At 47.6% G+C, this 8,405-nt stretch overlaps 1 long non-coding RNA gene across 1 annotated transcript in view; it reads left to right on the top strand.

The window, feature by feature from the left end:
- The first annotated feature begins 5,027 nt into the window (after positions 1-5,027).
- LOC121395435 overlaps positions 5,028-8,405 on the top strand; it is a 79,626-nt gene continuing 76,248 nt past the window's right edge. The window contains exon 1 of the long non-coding RNA XR_005962485.1: positions 5,028-5,209. This is a non-coding gene — a long non-coding RNA (uncharacterized LOC121395435). The remainder of the gene's footprint in view (positions 5,210-8,405) is intronic.

Raw genomic sequence — 8,405 nt, 5'->3', positions numbered from 1 at the left:
CTCTGTCTCGAAGTTTCACTCCGGTGGATCGTTCTCCTGAAAGACAAGAGCCAATTATTCCTCCTGTCAAGATCATCGCTTCTTTGTACCCTCAATTTGCTGATCAAATTCTGTCTGGTCAATCTTCTGCCCCTCCTGATACACCCATCGGAATGGCATTTGTACCTCCTGAACTTTGTCTGCCTATCCTGCAACAGACTCATAGCTCCAAGCAAGCTGGACATCCCGGTCCTGCTAAGACTCTAGAACTTTTACGGCGTCTAGTCTGGTGGCCGACTATTTGTAAAGATGTCAAACACTTTGTTGCTGCTTGTACCGTTTGTGCCACTTCCAAGCCTAGCCATTCTCGCCCTAGTGGGTTACTACAGCCATTGCCTGTCCCCTCTCGTCCTTGGACGCATTTGGCAATGGACTTCATAGTCGAACTTCCTCCCTCCAGTGGGAACACCGTGATCTGGGTTGTCATAGATCGTTTTAGCAAGATGGCTCACTTCATCCCTTTACGGAAGCTTCCATCTGCAGTGGAGTTGTCGCAGTTGTTTATTCAATTCATTTTTCGCCTGCATGTCTTCCCGGCGGAGATTGTCTCTGACAGAGGTTTCCTGTTCACAGCGAAGTTTTGGCTTTCCTTATGCAAGGTCTTGGGTATTGCTCTCCAATTCTCTCTGCCTATCATCCCCAAACGAATGGAGCAGCGGAGCGAGTGAATCAAGCCTTAGAACAATTCCTGAGAAATCATGTCTCCCTCTGCCAGGATGATTGGTCTGACCTTCTCCCGTGGGTGGAATTTGATCATAACAACGCCTGTCATTCATCCACTGGAAGATCTCCATTCATGTCTGTGTATGGCCAACATCCTCAAGCCTTTCCGCAAGACTTTGTTTTGACTGATGTCCCAGCCGCTGATGACCATGCTGCCCATATGTCCGATATTTGGGCTGCAACCAAGTCTAATTTGGAGAAGAGTGCTCTTTTGCACAAGACCTTCGCTGATCTGAGACGTAGGTCCTCTCCTCTCTTCAAGGTTGCTGATAAAGTTTGGCTTTCTTCCCGAAACATTCGTTTGAAGGTGCCATCTCCCAAGTTGGGTCCGAAGTTTGAGGGTCCTTTTCCCATCTTGGAGATTATCAATCCTGTGGCTGTCAGACTTCAGCTTCCCTCTGAGATGCGAATCCCCGTGTTTCATGTCTCCTTGGTGAAACCCACTACCTCCAACCGCTTTTCTGTTGACAAGTCTCCCCCCTCCTACTATCTCTGTGGATGTTCAACAAGAATATGAGGTGGAAAAGATCCTTGACTCCAGAATCTCCAGGGGTTCTCTTCAGTACCTCATCAAGTGTAACGGCTTTGGCCCTGAAGAATGCTCCTGGGAAGGACACTCTGATGTTCATGCTCCTCGTCTTGTGAGGGATTTCCACGCTAGGTTTCCCCAAAAGCCTTGTCCTGGAGGTCCAGAGGCCCCCCGTGGGGGAGGGGGTACTGTCAGGACTGCCAGAAGTACCCGACAGCGCTGTTTACATTCCCGGCGGTCACAGTGAAGATCCAAGATGACGGCGCCCATGCTGAACACATGGCTGCTGTGTCGCTGCATGATGATGTCATCACTGGTGCCGGGATCTCGTCATAAAAGGGCGCCCAAAACACTGGGACGGCGCCCAAGAATAGGATTCAAATCACTACTGATCCTGGGTTCCTGTACTGCCTGTTTTCCAGCCTTGTTCCCTGCTCCAGCCTTGATTCTTGTTACAGCTTTGATTCCTGCTCCCAGCCATGATTCCTGCTCCCAGCCCTGATTCCTGTTTCCAGCCTTGATTCCTGCTCCCTGCCTGTGATTCCTGTTACCTGCCTGTGTTATTGAACTTTGCCTGGACTTTGGACTTTTGCATCTGATCTGCCTGCCCTCGTTAACTCCTGCCTGTGACCACTACTACTGATTCTGCTTAACCCTTCAGATACCGCGACCTTGCTCGACTAGAGGGCTTCCTCCTTGATCCAGACTACTTCCCTGGAGGGAGCTCCCGGCTCCCTGACATATCAACATTGAACATATATTAACACCACACCTCACAAATCTATTCAATCATGTGCTCCAATGAGGTACCTTACCAGAGGAAATGTTAGCGGCCACAATAACCACAATCCCCAAACCAGGGAAAAACCCAACAGCATGTGGAAATTACAAACCTATCTCCTTACTTAACACAGACCTGAAATTATACGCCAAAGTAATAGCCAACAGAATAGCGACACTATTACCTTTTTTTGCTTCACCTAGATCAAACAGGATTTACAAAAAGCCAGGCAAGGACCAGATAACACCAGAAAGATGTTAGCACTCATTGAAGCTACAAGCAGAAGGAAGGACCCACCAATTTTGTCTAGCTTAGATGCCGAAAAGGCCTTCGATAGGGTTGAATGGTCTTATCTTGATTCAGCACTACAATTTTATGGACTGCAAGGCCCAATCAGACATGCTATACTATCCTTATTCACTAAACCCTCTGCAACATGGGATTCCTATCTAAACCATTACAGATAACCAATGGAACAAGACAAGGCTGCCCACTAAACAACATGGGATTCCTATCTAAACCGTTCCAGATAACCAACGGAACAAGACAAGGCTGCCCACTATCACTCATTTTCAACCTTACACTGGAACCCCTTGCTAGGACAATAAGAAACTCAGAGTCTGTCAAGGGAATACAAGTGGCAAATATGCAGTACAAACTTGCGATGTTTGCAGATGACATCATACTAACATTAACAAATCCAGAAGAATTATTGGAAGCAGTAACACAGATCCTCAAAAAATATCCTACTACAAACTAAATGAATTGAAATCACAGATCCTACCGTTAGGTATGACACCAGAAAGTATACAGAAATTACAAACCAAATACACGTACCAATGGCAATCCCACTCAATAAACTATTTAGGAGTTGAACTGGCCAGTACAGTCAGCAAAACATGTGAGGCAAACTATCCCAAGCTATTAATGGAAGTACAGGAACTCTTGCAAAAATGGACTCCCCTTTACACTTCCTGGAGGGGCAGAATCACCTCAATTAAGATGATGATATTGCCCAAATTTCTTTATTTATACAGGACATTGCTGATAGCTATCCCACAATCCTTCTTCCGAAAAGCTCAAAAGACCATTCAAGATTTCATCTGGGCCAAATGGAAACCTAGAATTAAAATACATGCAATGGGGAAATCAAGAAGGAGGCTTTGGTGTACCGTGCCTACAAAAATACTACCAAGCCACAGTACTGGACCAAATGAGGGCATGGAATCTTGCAGTAAAGGAGGAATGAAGCTCGTTTAGGGCCCCCCTTCCCCCCAGGTGTAGCCTAGCCTCTCACTCCCCAGCCCCCAGGTAAGAACAATGGAGGGGGGCTAACAGTGGAGGGAAAAAGAGGGGTATGCTAGGGGAGGAGGCAAGGGGAAGAGTGCTGGTTTGGAAGGGATTTTGAGTGGATGTACAGTAAAAGAGTTCAGACTTACTTGTGTTTTTTACTACTTTCAGGTACTGACTGTGGGATGGAGCTAAGACAGCCTAGAAGGACAGCGGGTCACCCAAAGAGATTGAGGGATGAATCAACATCCCAGCAGCACTACAAAGGATGAAACGGCGTGCAGCATGTTCCAAGCCCTGGTCTCAAGTCTGTTCGCCGGACCCCACTACTTCCAGCCACCCATGCAGCCAGCCAGGATGTCAAGCCACCCACCAGCCAAGTCAACCGACCTCTCCCACCTTCGGGCCAGCAGATCCCTAACCCCAGCCCAGCGTTCCTCGTCACAAAGGCAGCCACAAGCAGAAGGACCAGAGAGACCACTTCGGATCCAGATGCCATTTTGGAATGGCCAAACCCTTGCGGGATACAAGATGGAGGCCGAGACGTTGACCGGAGAGGATGCCACCGCAAGGCTTCTCGAAGCTTTACTGGAGGAATGGGCTCCCCTGCTTGCCTGCCCAACTACAGCCCAGAACAAAGGGAAAGGAGGCATGGCAGCAGGATTAGGAGGCACTCGGGCAGCAGACACCACTCCAGGCACTGCTCTGAATCATTTGGCAGCACAGGCTTTGCAGTGGGATCACGGGAGCGCTCCCCCCGCGGGCATCAGTACGGTGAGTACAAGAGGTCCAGAGGCAGGAGCCCCAGTGGGGGGGGCAGAGACCACCATTCACCTGGCCACAGGGGATGCAGAAGGGGAGCAGCAAGGGAAAGCCCACCCCCACATAGGGTTGCCACCCGGCCGGTATTTTACCGGCCTAGCCGGTAAAACACCTGCCAGGGCCGGGCCGGTATTACAAATTTACCGGCAATGTAGCTGCCGGTAATTTGTAATACCATTTACAAAATCCCCTGCCCGCCGTTGAAAACTTACATTTTCATCGGCTTTGGGCGGTGGCCCCGCCCCTTTTGTGGCACTACTCCCCATGGCCCCGTCCCTTTTGTGATGCTACTCCACGTGGCTCCGCCTCTTTTGTGGCACCCTCATTGGCTCCACCCCTTTTTGCATTACGCACCACCCCTTTCTTTTCCGCCACCCACCATGGCCGGTAATTTTTTTTTTTAAAAGGTGGCAACCCTACCCCCACACCACTTTAGGGCTACTGCCAGCACCCTCCATAGTACAAGCAGTATGTACTGTACACACGACTGCTTCCAGACACATAGCCACCCTAGAAGCCCTAGACCACGTAGCCAGACCGATCCCCCAGTCTGCATTGGGCCCCAAGCAGCCACTTTAGCAGGCCCCATAGCAGAGCCAGGGGGAGGTCATCAGAGGGTTTAGGCAGGATAGGGTTAACGGTCCCCAGTATGCTTGTCTAATTGCAGGAGAAGCCGGCAACAGAGAATTGAGATACAAGGACAAGATTTGAACTGCAGCAAAGGCTTGGCACTCTTACAAGGGGATCAAGGATGGCAGATGGAGAGAATAAAGAAGAAAGCAAGACAAAGGGAGTAATGGAATCAACAGCACAGGCCATGTGTGAACAGAGATCACAAAAATACATCAGCAGGATCAGGTGTGGACAGAAAGCAAACAGAGCACAGAGGAACCAGTCCATCAGGGCAAATGGGATTACCTGATTAACAAGGCAACAATGGCATCATAGCCAGTCACAGCAGAAGCAGAGAGAGGAGTCAGCAGCTGAGGTGCATGGTCAAAAGGAGGCAGGGAATACATCAAAGGGTGAGTACATGAAAAATTTGTTTTACATTCCGCAGATAGTGAAGTGGAGGGGGGTGGTACATACAAATCGCTTAAAGGGATCCTGTCATCAGAAAACATGTTTTTTTCATAACACATCAGTTAATAGTGATACTCCAGCAGAATTCTGCACTGAAATCCAATTCTCAAAAGAACAAATATATTTTTTTATATTGAATTTTGAAATCTGACATGGGGCTAAACATATTGTCAGTTTCCCAGCTGCCCCTGTCATGTGACTTGTGCCTGCACAGGCTGTTATTTCTCCTACTTAATGTAACTGAATCAGTCTCAGTTGGACTTGGCTTTTACGATTGAGTGCTGTTCTTAGATCTACCAGGGAGCTCTCATCTTGTCTTAAGGAGCTGCTATCTGTTTACCTTCCCATTGTTCTGTTGTTAGGCTGCTGGGGAGGAAAGGGAGGGGGTTGATATCACTCCAACTTGCAGTACAGCAGTAAAGAGTGACTAAAGTTTATCAGAGCACAAGTCACATGACTGGGGGCAGCTGGGAAATTGACAATATTTGTAACCCCATGTCAGATTTCAAAATTGAATACAACAAAATCTTGAGCCACGCATTTATCTCCCTAAGCTTCCGCTGTCTTCCTAAACTTGCACCTGGCACGGGCAAAATTCGAAGACCTTACAATGATCCTAGATCCCTGAAATCACTCTTTAAGGTCTTCCATCTACCATTTATTTTGTCATCAGTACCAATATGCACTAAGACAGTTGGGTCATGCCGAGCCCCATCCAATAATTTTCCTGAGGGTAAAACACAAGCTATGAGAAATGGGCCTAAAATACGCCATGCTGTTCCCAGCAAAGTTTAAAATTATGGAGGGGGACAGACCTGTGATATTTCACCACCCAGAGTCTGCCCTTGACTGGCTGGAGCAGAGGCCCAGGGCAGCCAGGAGCCCTTGCCATCATTGAGGCCATCGGGTCCAACAGGCAGTTCTTTTGATAGCTTCAAGGTGTTCTGCTTTTCCTTCTACTATAAGTTGCTCTGCAGCTTCCGTTACTACACAGGGCCAGGGCTAGCACTCCATCCCATAATGTGGGGGCTGCATGCCTGCGACAGTCACCAACAACTGTCCTACCAGGATGGTAAATCTCTGAGACAAACCCAAACCAATATCCTTTTGTTGGTTGGGGTTTGGGGGTTTGTACGGCCCTCACTGATAGCTTGCTTATACAGCCCTGGCCGACAATATGAGGAGTAACCAGTGCTTTTTGGTATTTGGAGTAGTTGCTCAAACGTTCTAACTTTCCCCAAATTCATTTCACTTAAGGCAGGAGGGCACTTGGTCCAGCCATGCATCTGCAGAAATCTGTGGCCCTCAGTATCCCCTGGGACCAAACGGCCATTTGTGGCAGGAGAGAGAGAGGCACCCAGATCTCTACTTTATCTCAGTCCCAACTATATTATGGCTACAGTGAAGATGCAGGCCTTTTGGTGCTCTCTTGGAACGTTAGAGGGCTTAATGACAAGATTAAACATTCGGTCATTATGGATCAACTTAAAAAATCAGGAGCCGGCCTCATGTAGCTGCAAGAGAACCACCTGGTCAGACAAAGACTCAGGGCACTAAAAAGGTACTTGTTATCTGCCTACTATAATGCAGAATACTGTACCTACTCCAGAAGCGTAGCAGTACTAATACAAAATCTTCGAATTTCTGACTGGAGAAGCGAATTACTGACCGACTAGGTAGATACATTATTATGAAAGTCCAAATGGAGGGCCTCTCATATTTACTGGTGAATGTGTACATGCCTCCACCGGCAGACTTACAAGTACTAAATTATATTCTACACAAAATAGCACAATTCAGGCAAGTTTCCTACAATATGAGCTGGAGACTTTAACATGGTACCAGACCCAACTATAGACAGGCTTAAATCTAGCACTAGCGACTCACATCCTTTTGCCCACTGGATAGTGGTCGTGCTTTATGATTGCTACATCCATAATTCCATAATTGACTTGGCTCTGGTCACTGACGAACTCTTGTAAAGTATAGATTCTGTTAACTACAATACAAGAACTTGCTCAGACCATTCCCCGCAAGTTCTTAAGATCACCCAAGACCTAGGAAATAGTAGGATCCTTTGGAGGCTCCTCCTAAGTGGATCACTCACCCTAAAGTGGCAGTGAAATCCACTTTTGCACTAAGTTAAAGTATATTTAAGTGCTACTTTTTAATGCACATTCCCTGGTCCACTGTCTCATAAGCAATTCAGTATAAATGCAAGTGCATGTGTTTACAAAACAGGGGTTTTTAGTTATACTTTAAGACCTGGCGGCATTCGAGTAGCTGAGGGCTCCTCCTGAAGTGAAAGGCGGCTGAGACAGAAGCATGAGCCATGACCGGAACCTTGGTGTCTGTTCTGGATTTTAGTATACCATACATGACAGAACTCCTTATCTAGATCAGTTGTTTAAAAAAAGGAATGTGACAACAAGGTCTAAATATTTCACTTTTTATATATAACATTCCACGTGATACAAACCTTCAAATTATCAAAATACAAAAACCTAGTAAAATGTACTTTTTAGACACCTCCTGTCACGGTCGGCACCCAACACCAGAACAAATGCCAAGCCCCCTTGTCTCGGCTCGTGCTTCACCTGTAGTGTGATCGCCTTTGGCCTCGGGAGGAGCCCTCAGCTACTTGGATGCCACCAGGACATAAACGAGAGGTGCAAGACCAGATGTTCTGGATAGGCAGAGGGGCACGACTGTTAGCGAGAGTCTTTGGGCTGAAGGTCGTAGTACAAGGCATTAGGCAATAGAGTAGTCAGATCAGGCCGGGTCGGGGCAGGCAAGGGTCAAACCAGGAAGTCAATCAGAAGGGTTAATCAGCAGGAGTAGTCGGTATTCAGGCAAAGGTCAGGATCCAGAGGTCAGAATAGTCAAAAAGCCAGGCAGGGGTCACAACAGGAATCAAAACAGGTTCAAAACAGGATAGCAAATGCTCAGAAAGCTCCAGGAACAAATTCCTATCACGGGCAATGATCTACAAGCCAAAATCCCCTTTTGAGCGTTTGAATTTTGCGCCACTGGGCGCCTCTGTGCGCTGACGTCATCACGCCAGCGCTTCCGCATCTACAAAGAAGATGAGGCACGGGCACGTGCACCCTAAGGAGCGGCAAAAGAGTAGAAAGAGGA

This window comes from Xenopus laevis, chromosome 7L (assembly GCF_017654675.1).
Source record: "Xenopus laevis strain J_2021 chromosome 7L, Xenopus_laevis_v10.1, whole genome shotgun sequence".
Lineage (NCBI taxonomy): Eukaryota > Metazoa > Chordata > Amphibia > Anura > Pipidae > Xenopus > Xenopus laevis.
This window is presented reverse-complemented; position numbering and strand designations above follow the sequence as displayed.